The sequence below is a fragment of the Pipistrellus hanaki genome, assembly GCF_964339955.1.
Source record: "Pipistrellus hanaki genome assembly, chromosome: 8".
NCBI classification, from domain to species: Eukaryota; Metazoa; Chordata; class Mammalia; order Chiroptera; family Vespertilionidae; genus Pipistrellus; species Pipistrellus hanaki.
In genome coordinates, this window is record NC_140510.1 from 32,222,550 (window position 1) to 32,240,615 (window position 18,066).

Sequence of the window (18,066 nt, forward strand, 5' to 3'; positions counted from 1 at the left end):
AGCACTGATCAATTGCCCAGGTTCAGATGAGATTTTTACGGTTTGACTCTCCCCAAGTCTCCCTGACAGACTCTATCGCAATACATTCCTAGCATTTTCCCATTTTCTTTAGCTAAGCACCTATTTACATTTCACAGAGCACGGCATATAGCTGACAAATGTTGCTCTAAGCTGAGGAAGAATGAGCAATAATATCTCAGACATATTAATTTCTCAAATGAAGATCAGCTATATGTCTCTGGGGACTGGTGTCTATTTCCTAAATCCTTTATGAGCCTCTTTCTCTATTTCTCACAGTTCTTTGTTTATATCTCCCTCGTGTTTAGATCAAATGCAAATGTTTCTACTGAATATTAGAATTTGGGAAGGAGGGAGTTGGTGATTAAGAGGAAAGCTATAATGTTGCTTTGTAGTTTAATGTATAGATTTGCTGGGGAGGTAAAAAATAATTTATTTTTATGGGTGCAATTGACCAAATACATGCCATGGTGCCTGCGGTTTGGGAAATGTACTTTGAGATTATTGTATACCGCATGCTGATATTGTCTGTAAGGCTGGTAAAGAAATTGATCAAATTACAGCCAATATTTCAGGTCATGCAGTGACATCTAGTGTGTAGGAGACAGCATGCTGGATTCACATAGCCTAACTTGCAAATGATAGAACTGAACTTTTATTTTTCCTATCTTTTAAATATTTTGTCCTAAAATTGTAAAATAAAGGTAGTGTCACTCTTTTCTTACATTTCAGAGTTGAAACTATTTTTCATAAATAGTTGAAATATATTAATAATGCACAGGCAGTAAAGAAAAAGCCTGGATAAAATATTTAAAGAAATTTTGCAAATAAATGTACTAAGTAGATGGAACTCCTTAAAAGTATTGTTGTGTGCCTGGTTGGTTTGGCTCGGTGGGTAGAGAATTGGCCTGAGGAGTCCCTGATTCGATTCCTGTCAGGGGCACATGCCCAGGTTGCAGGCCCCATCCTGGTGGAGGTGGGGCGTCCAGGAAGCAGCCGATTGGTGATTTTCTCTCATCACTGATGTTTGTATCTCTCTCTCCCTCTCCCTTTCTCTCTGGAATCAATAAAAATATATATCTTTTTAAAAAATTATTGTTGTGGATGATCATTTAGTTTTCACCAGGTAAACAGGAGGTATCAATTTCCAGCATTCACCATTTAACTGTGTGTGTGTGTGTGTGTGTGTGTGTGTGTGTGTGTGTGTTCTTAGTTTAGTCAAGGGACTATCTAAGTCTAATAATCACTAATTACAACTAGGGTCTTCCTCTTTACAGGGTTATAAAACATGCGAAATTTGGGCTCCTAAGAGAGGCTCAGAACTCACTGCTGAAGGGTTTTCTTTCTGGCTCAGCCAATTATTATTAAAGTTTTCCAGGAGGAAACCCAGCTTCATTTCATTAATTGCAAGGGATTAAGAGGGGTTCTGCTTGAAATTTAATGTGTTTTTTAGATGCAGGACTAAATATAGTTTGAGGGAGACTTATTTAACTATGAAATATATTTCTATCTCATTTTACCCTGCTCTGTGTTGTTTGATTTTACTAATTTTGATACCTGTTTTGGTACCAGTACCAGGACTTACCTCCCAGGAGCGGTGGCCCTTTAGGGTGTCAAAGAATTAAGAAAACAGAGAGTATTTGAGTGTAAACAGAACATGTCCCAGCCCAAGCACCACCCAGGGGATGCAAATCTCACAATGATTTATTTTAAGCCACAGTATTGCAATATCTTTTATTTAATAGTCTTGTCACCATTTCATTTCCCCAAATCAAAGGGATCCTCCTAATAATGGACTGGGGAAAGGTTTCTGAGGTATATATTGTTTCCTAAATGCTTATCTGGTCCTTTGATGTTCCATATATTTATATAGCGCTGCAGAAGCTTTGGCCGGAACCCTTAGCTTCCCAGCTGGGCTCATTTGTTGAGCCAGCTGGGCTCATTTATTAAGCAACTGATTACTCAGTGTCTACGACATGCCAAGAACCATTTCAGGCTTAGATAAAGATCTGGTTCCCGAGATCTTGTATTTTATTTGGAGAGACTGAAAACAAACACATATATAATGGGGAGCATACAAATAAAATACGGAGACAGGTTGAGGAGGTGCTATTGTATTTAGGGCATCCTGAAAAGACTTAGATGATGAAATAGCATTGTTGTGGTTAGGGGAGATCTCTGAGAAAAGATTGTTCCAGGCAGATGGAACGCCAAGTACAAAAACAAGTGTATACCTGGACTGTATCAGGAACAGCTCAGTACTTGATGTGTTAGAGTGGAAAGAGTAAAAGAGAGTGGAAGATGAGTTCAGAAGGGTAGCTGGGAGTCACATCATAAAGTTCAGGTGATTGATGCCATTGGATGGTTCTAAAGCATGGCCTGGCATGATCTAAATAACATTGCAAAAAGACCACTCTCACAACTATCTTTGGTGCAACGGTAGTGGCAAGAAGAACAGTGATGAAGTATGGTAATAATGCAGAGAAAGAGAGTAAGGGCATGCTCAGATCAGAGTGTAACACTGAAAGTGGTGAGAAAAGTAATCAGATTCTGGATGTACTCTGAAACAGAATTGGCTGATACAAGAGAAGATGAGATATAAGAAAGAGGAAGAGAGGCATAAACAATGACTCCTAGATAACAGCATTTACCTGGTGCTGTGTGGAGCAGGATGGAATTGCGAGTTTTTGAGATGGAATTGAATGCAGGAGAACATGTTAACTTGGGGAGCTATATCATACATCCAAAAGTGTCTGACAACAGGCAGCTGTATATAGAATTCCAGAACTCAGAAGAAAGGTTAGGGCTGCAGATAGAACTTCAGCAGACACCAGGTACTGATGGAATTCAAAGCCAGGACATGGGCTGATATGTAAGGAAGTGCAGATAAAGATTCCTATCTGAGAATTCCTTCTTTTTTATGGCAGCATAGTATTCCATTGTGTAGATGTTACCACTGTTTTTTGATCCAATCATCTGCTGACGGGCACCTAGGCTGTTTCCAAATTCTGGCTATTGTAGATTGTGCTGCTATGAACATAGGGGTGCATATATCCTTTCTGATTGGTGTTTCTAGTTTCTTGGGATATATTCCTAGAAGTGGGATTACTAGGTCAAATGGGAGTTTCATTTTCAGTTTTTTGAGGAAACTCCACACTGTTCTCCACTTGCAGCAACCTGGATGGAATTGGAGAACATCATGCTGAGTGAAATAAGCCAATCAATGAAAGAGAAACACCACATGACCTCACTCATTTGTGGATAATAAAGAACATTATAAACTGATGAACCAAAAGATAGATATAGAGACAGTACTATATCAACAAGTAGACTGTCAAATTACAGCAGGGAGGAGAGGAAGATCTGGGGGAGATAATAGATCAAACGAAGGACTTTTATACATGCATATAAGTACAACCAATGGACACAAAACTCTGGGGAGGGAGGGGATGTGTAGGAGGAAAGGAGGGGGGCAAAAAAAATCAATAAAATATATTAAAAAAAAAAAAAAGATTCCTATCTGAGATGGAGCCCCAGGGCACTCCGTTGCTCACAGCCTGTCTGCACATTGGCAGTACCTGGGCTCTTTAACAAAACTGCCTGTGCCCGTCACCTTGCTCCCAGAAATTCTGATTAATTAGTCGAGTTGAAGCTAGTTGGGCATCGATGTGAAGTTGAACCTTGAACAACCTGGGGATGAAGGGGCCAATCCCCCACCTCCTGCAGTTGAAAATCTGAATATAACTTTTGAATCTACAGTAGGCCCTTTGCTTTCCCAGATTCCATCAACCCTGGATCAAAAACAATAGTTTCCTCCTGTGTGTGGGAATCTGTGGTTGGGAATGTGAAAATATATGGTTTTGATGCCGGTTTGTTGAATCCTCGGATATGAAACCCTTTGATACAACAAAGGGCCAACTGGTTTTATTGGGGGGGGAGGGGGAGAAGGGGGAGTTTATGTGTAAGTGGATCAGTGCAGTTCAAACCCTTGTTGTTCAAGGGTCAGCTGTGCTTTAAAAAGGCTCACCAGGTGATTCTTATGTGCAGCGGGAATTGAGAGGCACTCGTTCAGAAGCTGGAGGGAGTAGAGGCAGTGTGGTCAGCAAGGTAAGTGGTAAACAAGAGAGCTGTGTTGATAGATTACAACTGGGAAAAAAATGTTTTAAGAAGGAGAGGGTGACTGCCGAGCGGAGAAAATTGACTACTGTATGGTATGTGGCAATGTGAGGAGCACTGTTTGGACAACAGCAGATTCACTGAGAGGTAAGGATAAAAATTCTCTCTCTCTCTCTCTCTCTCTCTCTCTCTCTCCCTCCTATCTCCTTTAAGATGAGCTATTAAAGTATGTTTGGAAGCTCAGGGAAATGATCCAGTAGAAAGAAAGAAATGGAGGATAAAATAGGACAAAGGAAATTTCTAAAAGAATGTCCTTGAGTGTAGAGAAGGGCTGGAATCTGGTGAAAAAAATGGAGTGGTTATTGACCAGAGCACAAGAAGGCCAGCCTTAGAGAGAAGGGGAGAAGGAAGAGTATGTGGGTACAGATTCAGAGAGGTAGCAGTGACGGTGACATTTCTTTTCAGATTATTTCTTTTGTTTGTTTGTTTTAATGAAAGAGAAAGCCAGGGAGGGGAGTGTGTTGGATGTCATAATTTAATTCTAGGAGAGAGGGAAAGTGAATGGACCAGGACCATATGAGATTAGTGGTCATAAAATAAAATTTATGCCAGTTAGCACTGTTGTATATTTTTCACTAGATGCTGTCAGCTGTATGTGTATAGGTTCAGAGTAAATGAAGTAAGTGAATAAATAAGAGAGTTGATTTTTACTGGAATTGGGGTCTTGCCAAATGCGTACAACAGAACAAGGTAGTAGCATGAGTTTTCTGGGCAAATACAAGAAAGTATTTATGATTATCAACCATGTAATCTCACTTTGGTAGGAGAGAAGCAAAAGCAGGAAGGAGATGGGGGCAGGGATAGGTGATAAGATAAATCAGGTCCTAATGGGGCTGAAAAGTAATTGAATCTGGGACTCAGTTATATGCTGGAGAGCTAGAGGCTGTGGTCAGAGAGACCGCTTGAACATGAAATTCTGGAGGAGGTTCATTACTGCTATATTATGTTTCTATGACCTACTGGGTGAGAGGGAATGAAACATAGTGGGGACAGGATTGTGGAGGCATCAGGGGTAACTGAACGGAGAAGCCAGGGATTGGGGAGGATTACCCACGAGGATACTGAAACCACTGAAACCTGAGCCAGGGGGAGATTTAGAGAGAGAGGGACTCAGGTGCTCAGGCTGCACGGAGGGGAAGAGGACCTCACGTCTGTGGCTGATGGCCACAAAGCAGAGGCACTTGTGGTGGAGACCAATGTTTTGAGCTTCAGAACTGGGTTGTTAGGAAAGGGAGGGTAACTGGTTTGGAAGCCACAGTGAGCGGCATGAGGAACACCTACACCGCTTTCAGGTACAGAGGGACACAGCCTATGGAAGGAGAGACAGCCACCACCTGCGAGGGCTACCGACTTTTCACAGCAGATGGGAATAACGGTGATTTTTGTAAATTCATTGACAGTCACGAGATGCGAGATGTCAAGACGATTACGGTAACTGTGTAAGCCCTGGAGCCTAATTGTTTATATTCCGTCACAGCTTCTTTATTTATCACCTTTGTGATATTAATGCCTGAGTGCTTCAACTTCTTTGTTTATAAAATTGGGAGAGGAACAATCTCTGTCTCATAGAATTACTTGGCCAAGTGAGAGAGTTAACACAGGTTAACATCTGGCATGCATTAAGAATATACAGTCAGTAGATGTTAGCCATGATGATGATTACTCACTTTTAATTTACCTTTGAGGATCAAAAAAGATTATTATTGTTATTATTATTACTCATTTTTATTTGCCTCTGGGGAGACAAAAACAGATGCCTGGCAAAGAATGGGTAACACTGCTCTCCGTCCAGCTGCATTTACTCTAATGTTGTTTGAACATTTGGTCTCCATGTGATGTATATTAGGCTTCTGTAGCATCAGCCCTCTGTAATATTAATATCTCCTAACATATGCTATTCATTAACTTGAATAATTCTAAAATTTTCTGAAAAAAGAAATCCCAAATAAGGAGGTCTTGTGTTAGAGATGCCTGAGCCCCGGACATACTACTGAATTTTAACCCACAGGATAAAATAAATATCTCTTGAGAACATACTGATAGAGATAATTGAATAAATAATTTTTGTTGTTTTAAAAAAAATTGTATTTCAGTCTCTTTGTATTTTTTTAATATATTTTATTCATTTTTTACAGAGAGGAAGGGAGAGAGATAGAGAGTTAGAAACATCAATAAGAGAGAATCATCAATCAGCTGCCTTCTGCACACCCCCTTCTGGGCATGTGCCCGCAACCAATGTACATGCCCTTGACTGGAATCGAACCTAGGACCTTTCAGTCTGCAGGCTGATGCTCTATCCACTGAGCCAAACCGGTTTTGGCAGTCTCTTTGTATTTGTTTGCATTAAATATATTTCCCGCAGACAATATATTTCTGTTCTTTTTTTTCTTTTTTTTTTTTCTTTTTTCTTTTTTTCTAATTTGAGGGTTTCTGAATTTTGTTACTTTTACAGATAGTTCTTGAAATTGCTTCTTTCCTAGCACTTAATTTTGCCATCCTATGCAGGAAGTTTTATTTTCCATAATTCCTTTTTCTTGCCTTCCTTATTCCCTTGAATAAATCAACTTCCTCTGCTTTTAGGGAAGTTACATTTTCAAATTGTATTCATGTAGTGACTATCCCTAAATTATTCACACCAAACATTTGCTTAAACTTTCTTATTTACCACTACAACGTGTCAATATCTGTCTAGTGAATTAATCTGAGCAAATTCTCACTTTCCTCCCCAGGTCACTTCCTCCTACCCTTGTTTTTTAAATACGACTTTATTGATATCTGACTGACATGTAAAAAGCTATGCATATTTAAGGCATACAACTCAATGAGTTTGGATAATTATACACTCAGGAGACCATCACCACCATCAAAGCCTTAATTACATCTATCACCTCCCCGTGTTTCCTCTCTCCCCCTTTATTTCATACCCTCTTCTTCTGTTAGTTTAGTGCCTGAGTTTTGGGTGTGTTTATTTTTCTATTGGTCATTATCCTCTAGACAACAAAACCCTTTATTAATTCATTTACTTCTTTCTATATGTTTTCTTCCTCCTGGACAATGTTTTCTTCTTGCTGGAGAGCATTCTCTAAATGTTTGGGTTTATCCTCCCCACTTCACCATCCCCCCTTCCCCCGGAGGGTTTTACTTTATAAATCACCCAAGACTTTCTATGCCATAGAATATTTTTATTTCACTTTTAACTGAAATTCTAACTCTATATGAAGATCTAAGTATAAAGTTCTTCAAAACTATGACAAGGGTGTTCCACTAGCCTTGTGTTCCAAGTGTTGCTATTGATAAATTTGGCATCGCTTTCCTTTATAATTGACCTTTATTTCTGGAAGCCTTTAGATATTTTCTTTGTTTTTGATGTGTGTGTGTGTGTGTGTGTGTGTGTGTGTGTGTGTTTTAATGGACTTTATACTTTAGAGCAATTTTATCTAATAGGTTAATAGCAAAAGTTAGTGGAAGGTTCAGAAAGTTCCCGTACACTCTGCTGCCACACATGCAAAGCCTCCCCACTGTCACCAAGTGATACTTTTTGTTACAACAGATTAACCTACTTGAACAGATTGCAATATCATAATAACCCAAATATCATAGTTTACATTAGGGTTCACTCTAAGGTAGTATACAGTGATCTATATTATGCGGGTTTGACAAATGTATAATGACATGTACCTACTATTATAATATCATACAGAGTAGTTTACTCCCCTAAAAATCCCCTACTCCCTGGAAACCACTGATCTTTCTACTGTCTGCCTAATTTTGCCTTTTCCAGATTGTCATATTCTGGAATTATACAGTATGTAGCCCTTTCAGATTGGATTCTTTCACTCAATAAGATGCACTTAAATTTCCTCCATGTCTTTTCATAGCTTGATAGCTTGTTTATTTTAGCACTGAGTAATATTCCATTGGATGTAAAACGGTTTATCCATTCACCTGCTGAAGAATATCTGGTTGCTGTCAAGTTTTGGCAATTATGAATAAAGCTGCTGTACGCATCCAAGAGAAGGTTTCTGTGTGGACATATGTTTTCAGCTCCTTTAGGTAAATACCAAGTAGTGCATCTCTGGTTGTTTTTAAAATGACTGTATTATTATGTGACTTTGGGTGGCAGAGAGTTCATCATTTATACTACTGTGTTTCCCTGAAAATAAGACATCCTCCGAAAATAAGACCTACTTACAGGTTTCTTTAGGAGTGAAATATAAGGCATCCCCCCGAAAATAAGCCCCCCCCCCCCAAGGCTAAACATGAGAGATTTGGTCCACTGATTCTGAAAGAAATGGAGTCACAAGAAATTCACCAGGAAATTCAGGAATTGGATTGTTATGATGATGTTCCAGAAGATGATGACATGATTGTCATTGAATAAATGAGTAAATTCTTGATACTGTAGGATTCAGTTTGTCTGGTTTGTGTTGACAACTACCTTACTATCGTACCGTATACAGGTAATAAATTTCCTTTATTTTCAATTAACAATAAATGTGTACCGTATTCTTCTTCATGGAAAAATAAGACATCCCCTTAATATAAGACCTAGCGCATCTTTGGGAGCAAAAATTAATATAAGACACTGCCTTATTTTCGGGGAAACAGGGTAGTTCCAATTTATGGACATCCCAGATTGGCTTGGTCCCTCCTGTCCCCAGTTACTTGCTTAAGGAAGATCCTGGACTGCACTGAGGCAGAGAGCTCTCTCAGCCTCTTGGATTGAGGCCAGTTCTGTATAGTCTTGATCATGCCAACTGTCATGGCCTCATTGATCAAGGTTGACCTGACTGGTATGAGTGACATGTAGCTGCTCTAGAGTTAGCCTGGCTGGGGGGAGGGGAGGGAACTGGGGGATGGAGGAGGGCATCATTATACCAACCAGAAGTTCAGGGAAGTTAACACCCTGGGAGGCCAACCGTGACCAATGAAAGACAGAAAATGGGAGAAACTGGCAGATAAACCTTCTTCTCTGAGACACTTGTTGTCTGGAATACAGTAAATGTAACTGGCACCCAGCTGTGATTTATCTTTGTGAAGCTGTGGTGAACTTCAAAACAGATCGCCTTACATTTGTTTCCCCTCTTTCCTTGGTTCACTTCCCTTTTCACTCATTCTTGCCATCTTTGAATTGCAATTTCCAAAAAATCTTTAGCCTGTAAGCTTTGCCTCAAGTTCTGTTTTCTATGGGATATTTATAATATTGCATTACTTCCAAGCTGCAGCCTATTATTTGTGCTTAATTCTGGGGAATTCATTTTCATTATTTCTTCAAATAATCCTGCTTATTCTTTCTTCTCACTCTGGAATATTTTTATTGAGTTTATTGGGGTTACATAGGTTAATAAAATTATATAAGTTCCAAGTGTATAATTCTATCATACGTCATCTGTTTATTGTACAGTGTGTTCACCACCTCAAACCTACTCTCCTTCACTTGAATTCTTAATGGTGACTTTTTAATTTGATGCTCATTAATTTTATCTATTTTTTCCTCCCTTTATCTTTTGCTCATTTCTTTTTGAAGAGCTTTTTGCTCTAATCTTTCAGTTTATGAAGTCATTGTTTTAGGATCCATTGTTTTTAATATATCCAGTGAGTTCCTTATTTTGATGACTATGTTTCCAAGTCCACTGTCACCAATTGGTTGTTTACATATTTCATGTTCCTTCTTTATCTTTCCCATAGCTTCCCCATCTCTCTGAAAGGAGATAGTCATTTTATATTCTTTTCTCTGTTCCATAGTTCTTCTATTTGGGTTCCATTTGTTGAAGTTCTGCCCTGTGGTGTCTGGCAAGTCTGGGAGGGGTAAAAGTCTGAGCCCTGGCTTCTGCTCCTTCAGGAGAGCTGTGGGAGGGGGTTGGGGCTGAGAACCAACTACAGACTCAACTTGCAGCTGCAAAGGCCCTGGCTATTGGCGGGCACTAATGTGACTGCTGGATCTCACTAAGGATGCATGGCAGTGGAGGTTAGGAGGGGGTTTGGGCTTAGGGTGCACTGGTGCACACCTGGAGGAGCTAGCTGCAAGTGAGTACAGTGGTCAGGCCAGTGATCCAAGGCAGGGACTGATCCAGGCTCAACTGTGTCTGCATAAGCCCTGGCTGCACAGTGTGCCCCTACACATGTGTATTGTAGTGGAGGCCAATTGTGGTGTCACGTCTGCGGCTTACAAGTGCAGAGCTGGAAGGGCCAGCTCTGAGTATGTACATGGTGGAGGGGGGAGGTGTGACTGGACTTGTTCTTGCGCTCACATACACACAGAGCTCTGGGCTGGATATTGACTCAATTTGTGGGCTCCAGTGGGCTACCAGTGGAAAGTAATTAAATTCCTGCTACTTACGCATGTCAAAGTGGTTATATCTGTAAGTTTTCCTAAGACACATATTTAGGAGTTAGTGGGTCAGCCTGTTGAGTCCAAGGGTCCTATATCCATTAGAGACCCATTTAGCTTAACTTGGCACCAAAATGTTGTTCCTTCACACATTTTTGACTCACATTCAAATAGGATTCTTCTTATCTCAAATATATATTTTCCCAAGGTTACGTATTTTTACTTGATAATCCACAGGATAGATAACATGTTTATTATAATATTGACTGTTGATGTTGTAAAAAGAGTTAATCAATCAGTCCTATACATTTAACAATTTTCTTTGAGTTCTTTGCTGATTGGCAGGATAGGAAACATATTAAATGGAGATTAGAGTTAAGTAAACAGGAGAGTGTTAGTTCTTAAATCTCCAATTGGTTATTGATGGCTTGCTGCGCCACCTGCTGGCCAGAAATGTTGCTTTATTGCAGTTTCATAAGTTTGTTGTCTCTGGCTTTTCACAGGTACCCTATCTACGTAGGTAGGGTTTATACACATAACATTTCTTCAATTGACTAACAAATCAAGCCATTATAATGCCAAATTATTCTTGATATAAAATATACAGCAATGGACTTGAATGGGAAACATTTCCTGTGACAAAAATTGTAAAACTCTTTTTCTCCTGTCTTGTATTACAAATAGAATGCCACTGTCAGAAGCTAAACTTATGAGAGTTAGAAAATAGAATGATGAGACACTGTCAGGATCTATTACATTGTATTGCTCTGGGTTTATTTTATCACATCAAGTTTAGTATTGTTTCTTAGTTGAATCTAGAATACCAAGAGTATTCTGGATCTGTCACAGATGATGGCCAGCATCCCAGCATCACATAATGTGGCCTGAATTTTTTAGAGCATGACTGCTTTTATTGGTTATTACTAACTGCAGATGTGGTCCATTTTAATCTTCCCCCCCCCATTTTCCCCCTGCAGGGCTGGCTTCAAAAGCTGCAGATCCTAAATTAAATGACTAAACATATGATATGACCTGGACACCCACATGTCTTATTAGAAAACAATATTTGCTCACTCAAAAAGATATAACAGCATATTTGAGTTATTATTTATTTTAATTATCTTGATAGGTATAATGACGTGTTTCAGGCAGTAAGACACCTAAAATATTGGATAGTTTTTGCATATTTTTCTCCAGAGATAATATGGCAGACACTAAGCAATTCAGTCTAGTTGAGATGCTCATTTATTGGCAAAATTAGCAGCTAAAGTGACCTCAGGAGAGTCTGTTGAAGTTTATAATTGTCCAAAATTTTCTGATGAATAGAGAACAGATTTTTTTTTTTTTGAAACTTAGTTTGGGCACTCAAAACTTTGTGAGTTATTAGCTTAATTGATAATTTAGAGACTTATTTAAAAATGTGGCCTAAAGAAATATGAATTCAGTCTGTCCTGGGGAATCCTTCATTTCTTTCTTTCTTTCTTTCTGGAGAGAGAAGGAGAACTAATTAGTGGTTCCAGGCCTGGGTTTCATCTTGATGGGTGAGCAATGAAAGTAAACGCTGAAAAATTGGCATAGTTGCATCCCCCATTTTCATGGTACTGTTACCTACTAATTTAATTTTTTTTATTAAATACTTATATTAAATAGATTTTCTCTTCTATTTTGATAATTTACAAAATCATCAAAGTTTGAGAACCATTTTAGTGACACATTGCTATATTAATGGGGGTTACTAGAACATAATAATTAAATTTGAATAATTTTCTGGTCATAGACGAAAGTGTATGAACAGAAGAGAGCATGAGATCTTATGTAAATCACAAATAGGTTATTTTGTTGATAAACATGAGCTCATTGAAATAATTAAATAGCGATTGCTTTAACACTATACAATCTATTAGCAGAATTTTATAATATACATTATAGCTTCAAAAACTGTTGTTGCACAACAGATATAATTATAATCTGCTTTATACTTTCAATGTGTTTATCTTCAATTAAAGAAGGACAGTGGTGTTTAGGAAATATACCTATAACCACCATAGAAAGGGGACTTATATTTGGCATGTGTTGTAGGCATTTCAGTGTACAGTGCTGCTTATGAAGAAGCTTCACATTTTTAAAAACACTCTAATTTATGCAGGAATACTATAAAAATAGATGACAAATATTCTATTTTCTTAATGGAAACGTTATAGCATAAAATTCAAGTTTCTTATCACAACATTTATATAACCCAAGGTAATATTTCAGTTATATTATAAATTATATCAATTTTAAACTAAGCAAAACAGATATTTGTCACCCATTTTTGTTTTTGACTATGATAATCCATTTTAGTTTGCTATGTATTTATTCGATTAATATACATAGAATAATAGTATAGACCTTTACATTACCAAATAAGTGATGATCTCTACTGTCAGAGTACTTACCCTTTGGTGGGAAGATACACAGATATGTAAGTCAGCAATTTTAAATAGTGTGCTAAAGGTTTTTAGTCCAAATATATCCCATATAATTATAAAATTATATAAGACACAGTTATAAAAGCATGTAAAATATTAAAAGATAAGACATTATACATAATTAAATAATTTATGACTACATATATATTTATAAAGTACTATAATCAAGACTTTGAAGAAATTTTGCACCCAGTGTTTTATGCATTTAGTTGAAAGCTAAACATATCTGTCTGGAAAATCACTGCACAAACTCCTTTATTTCCTTCCATCATTATCCTATATATCCAGTTGGCCATTCAACTAATCAAAGAGTAATATGCTAATGATATGCTAAGGCTGCTCAACCACTTGCTATGATGTGCACTGACCACTGGGAAACAGACAGTCGACCTGTCGACCAGTTGCTATGACATGCACTGACAAACAAGGGCAGATGCTCCAACCAGTAGATTAGCTTGCTGCTGGGGACAATTGGGAATGGGTAAGATGGGCAGAACACACCCTAGAGCGCTCCTGCAGTCCCTCCCCAGCTGGCCAGCCTCCTGCATCCCTCCCTGGCCTCAATTGTGCACAAGTGGGGTCCCTCAGCCTGACTTCTTGCAATCCAGGCTGAGGGATCTCCCCTTCAAGGGCACAAATTTCATGCATGGGGCCTGTAGTTGATATATAATTGACATGTAGCATTGGAAGTAAACACTGAGCTTCTTTTCACAGGATGAGTAGGATTTAGTAGGCAAAATAGGGGACAGTACAATCGAGTAAGAGAAGTCAGCGAGCTAGGATGCCCAGAGGTGCCAACTGCTTTCCTGTGCTCAAGGAACCACAGGAGGCTCTCCCTGGGTTCATGAGGGAGCTGTGAGGCGCAGGGGCCTGCACATCAGCATTGAATACTGCCATGGAAGCTCTGGGGAATAACTGAGAGCTTTGGATTGTCTAAAAAGCACTCTGGCAGAGGTAAACCTGTTTAACACAGTCCAGCCACCAAGCAAGAATCTGAACTGAGACTATAGCTGTCAAAATGGGCAGGAGGGACCAGTTTTTAGGACAAAAGCATTTGGATCTGTTTGTAGCAGAGATTCTATGGTACGTGGGTGATTGTGGGGGGAAGTTTATCCTCCATCTCAGGTGGCTGGTGAATTCTGGTGCCATTTACTAAGTTGAGGAATGCATCTGGAGGAACAGATTTGGTGAGAAAGATTATGACTTTTACTCCAGTGTTTGGGCAGGCAATCAAATATGTGTTTTTTGTTTTTTGTTTTTTTGTTTTTAATTTTCCATATTTTATACCCCATCAATAAAAATACATATCAAAGTTTTGAGCTTGTATAATGATTTACATACCAATACAATTTTGAATTTCGTGTGCAATATGCATTGTAAATAGAAATTTTAAAAAATCTGAGATTGAAAAATATCCACAGATAGTTCTGGTATTTTATTTCCACACTACATTGATTGCTGTGCAAACTGCAATTTGGAAGCCACTGCTTTAAAACAAGTGTGTGGATGAGGTCACCCAGAAATGTGTCCCGTGGAAAAAAAAGGAGAGGGGGTGAAGGTGGCAGTACCCACATTTAAGAATACAGGTAAGAACGGAGAAAAGAGACTAAAATGGCCTGGCCAGACAGGTTAAACACAATGTCACAGAAATGACAATGAACCTTGTGGTTAATAGAGAGGGTATCATTTTGGGGGCTGGAGACTCAGTGTAGAATAAGACTCTTTGCCTGAGAGAATCGAACAGTCGTATTTTCCTGCGTATAAGACGACATTTGAAACGAAAAAAGGTCAACCGAAAATCGGGGGCAAAAGACCAAAATTGCACAAAAATTACCTGCAGATCTTAACGGCAAACTAAATCTTTTCTTTGAAGTGGGGGGTAGTCTTAAACAGCGAATATAGGCCTAAACCTGTTTTAACTGTAAAATTAGGGGGTCGTCTTATACGCCGGAAAATACGGTAAGTCAATGATCATATTACAGGGTGGTAAGTGCTTTAATTAAAAAACAAACATTCTGCAATCCTAATGGAGTTTATGTTTATGTGTGTGAGGGAGGTATAACACTTCGGAAAGTTTCTCCAAGGAGGTCATGGCTGAGCCAAGGATTTTTCGTTTTGTTTTGTTCACTTTAATATATATATATATATATATATATATATATATATATATATATTATTGATTTTTTTTTTTTTACAGAGAGGAAGAGAGAGGGATAGAGAGCTAGAAACATCGATAAGAGAGAAACATCAATCAGCTGCCTACTGCATACCCCCTACTGGGGATATGCCCACAATCAAGGTACATGCCCTTGACCGGAATCAAACCTGGGATCTTTCAGTCCACAGGCTAACGCTCTATCCACTGAGCCAAACCGGTTTCAGCTGCTTTGTTCGCTTTTGCTGGAGTTGTTGAGCAAGGAGTTGGGTAGAGAAAGCTACCAGCGTCTGCAGCTCCGATCCCGCAGAACGGAATTCCCTGTAAGGAGCGAGGAGCCGTCTGCCTTCTGTCTGTTGTCATCACGAATCCACGAGAGCGCTGGCTCATTGGTATTCCTGAAGAGTTTTCCATTCCTGCAAATTGTCGCAGAGAAAATGAGAACTTTTAAATACCTCTCTCTATTTATAGCAGGAGAGGAAAGCGGTGCCCCGATGCTGCTCCCGGGAGGTGTTCGTTAGGGGGAGTTTAATGAAGCAGCAAACAGGTGCCTTTTATGTGCCTTTACCAGGCTCCGGGCAGCGCTCTCACTTCCCCTCAGCTCCCAGGTGGGAGCACCAGTCATCTGCCGGGCTAATAGCGCACAGCAGGGTCCTCGCGTGTGCCTCACATAAATATTCAGAATTCTCTCTTCCTCTGCCTGGTTACCGAGTATAAGCACAAGAGAGAAAAAAATGGGAAAAGTAAATACAGAAATGTATGATTTCTGGGTCATAAATCTAAAGAAGTCAGTTTGGCACAGTAAGATAGAAGAAACAGACACTGAATACAGGGTAGGTGCATGAGTTAATAAAAACTCTGCAGATTGCCATAACCGGTGTAGCTCATTGGATAGAGTGTCCTGGGACCCTTGAGTTGGGACCCTCGATTCTGGTCAAGGGCATGTACCTTGGTTGCGGGCACATTCCCAGTAGGGGGTGTACAGGAGGCAGCTGATCAATGTTCCTAGCTCTCTCTCCTCCTCTCTGGAAAAAATCAATAAAATATATTAAAAACAAACTCTGCAGATTATCGTTAATGATTTCCTTAAATCTCCTACCCAGGGAAAGATGATTCTAGTTCATGGCCATCTCATTCACCCATTCCTTTGCTATCCCTTCCCCTTGCTAACATTTCATATGTCTGTGGGCATTTACAACCATTCTTAACAGGTTGGACGTAATATAAACGTTGCACAAAAGCTTTATTGGTTTTACTTAAATCAGGAAGCTAACATTTTATTCACTTAAATGCGTGTCAGTTTGGTAGTTCTGCTTCTTTTTAACATCCAGAATTCAGGATCACTCTAGTTTGTTTTCTAAAATCTCACTTAAGAAATAACTTGAGTGAGGGAAATTGACGGAAATTATTGAACACATTAGATAGCAACCCCTGACTCAGGTGAGGCTTCTCAGTATTTATATTTAGAATTAACTTGGAAACTTTCCTGAACAATTTCTGCTAGAATACAAGAATAAAGCTTTATGTCTGATGATTTAATTCCTTCATAATGGTAGATATTATACCAGAGTGAAGAATGTAGTTCCTTTTAGATGGTCAGCAATTGCTATCTTTTTTCAGGAAAGGAATAGAATCTCAAATTAGTAAGATCAATTATAAATATTTTGAGTTAAGGTAAAATAAAACGATGACAAAATGTTAAAAAAATAAATAAAATTGAGGGATATCCTCAAATAGCTTCAGGGCAAATATTGGTGAGGAGGGGTTAAGAAAGGGCAAGAGGATTTGAGGTTGGATAACTTGTCCTCCCGGTAACGTTCAGTGGTGAGTGTAGCAGCAAAAAAAAAAAAAATGGATTCTATTTTTAGGCAATGGTTAACATTACACAGGGCAGGGCAATTGTAAGTATTGTGAAACAATAAATTCTTGTTTTATTATGTATTAATTATTGTTTTATTTTCCACATGAACAACTATAAACCTACTTTTCCCACACCCGGTCGTTTGGCTGTGAGAAAAGAAAGCCTTAAACAAGCTGGATGTGTGCATTTCTGTCCCTTAGGATTGGTGGGGGGCAGCCACGCTGGTGAGGTGGCCTGTGCCTTGAAATCCAGAGGAAGTCAGCCTCTTTGCCCTCCCTGCTCAGTCATCCCTGGAGTATGGCCCTTGTTCTTGAGGTTCAGGCTGACATCTGGAGCTCCAGATAGCAGATCTGTGTTCTTGCAGCCGCAGAGAAGAGTGGCAAAGGGGGTGGGCACAGATGTTGATCCCATTTACACATCATTAGCCATGACTTCACCACATTGCATACTTAGCTGCAAGGCTGACTGGCAAATGCCTGCTTTATAGCAGGTTTCCTGTGCCCAGCTGAAAGCTGATGGCTCCAGTACTGTAGAAGCAGAGAATCGATACAGGAGGGCCACCAGCAGTCCCTGCCCAGGCTGCCTCAACACAAAGGACGTTAGTAAGCAGAGCTGTTTTTGCGCAGTGCTTAAAGCCTCAGAGATGGGTTCTAGGTTGTGTACTTCCCTACCTCCTGGCTTCCCCTTCTTCAGCCCCACCATTGCACCACTGTCCCCCTCCCCTCATAGAGGGCCTGGGTGTGGGTGTCACAAGGGTTGGGGTCATGCCCTCACATCCCCACTCTGGCCTGGTAGCACCACAGCCGCCTCTTGCCCACCCCTGACCCAGGACTTAGGGCCTCAGCACCAGCTGCAATGGCCTTGGCTGCAGTGGGTTGGAGCAGCAGACCTGGGGAGAGGATATGCCTGGCTCAGCTCCCCTGCTCAGGCAAGGCACATCAGTCTGGTGGCTGGCAGGAGACGAAGCCCAGCTGTAGTCAGGTCCCAGCACATGTTAGCCCTGGGATATCTGTCAGCTGAGCCCCTTGTAGCTGGGAGGGTCTACACTTGTTCT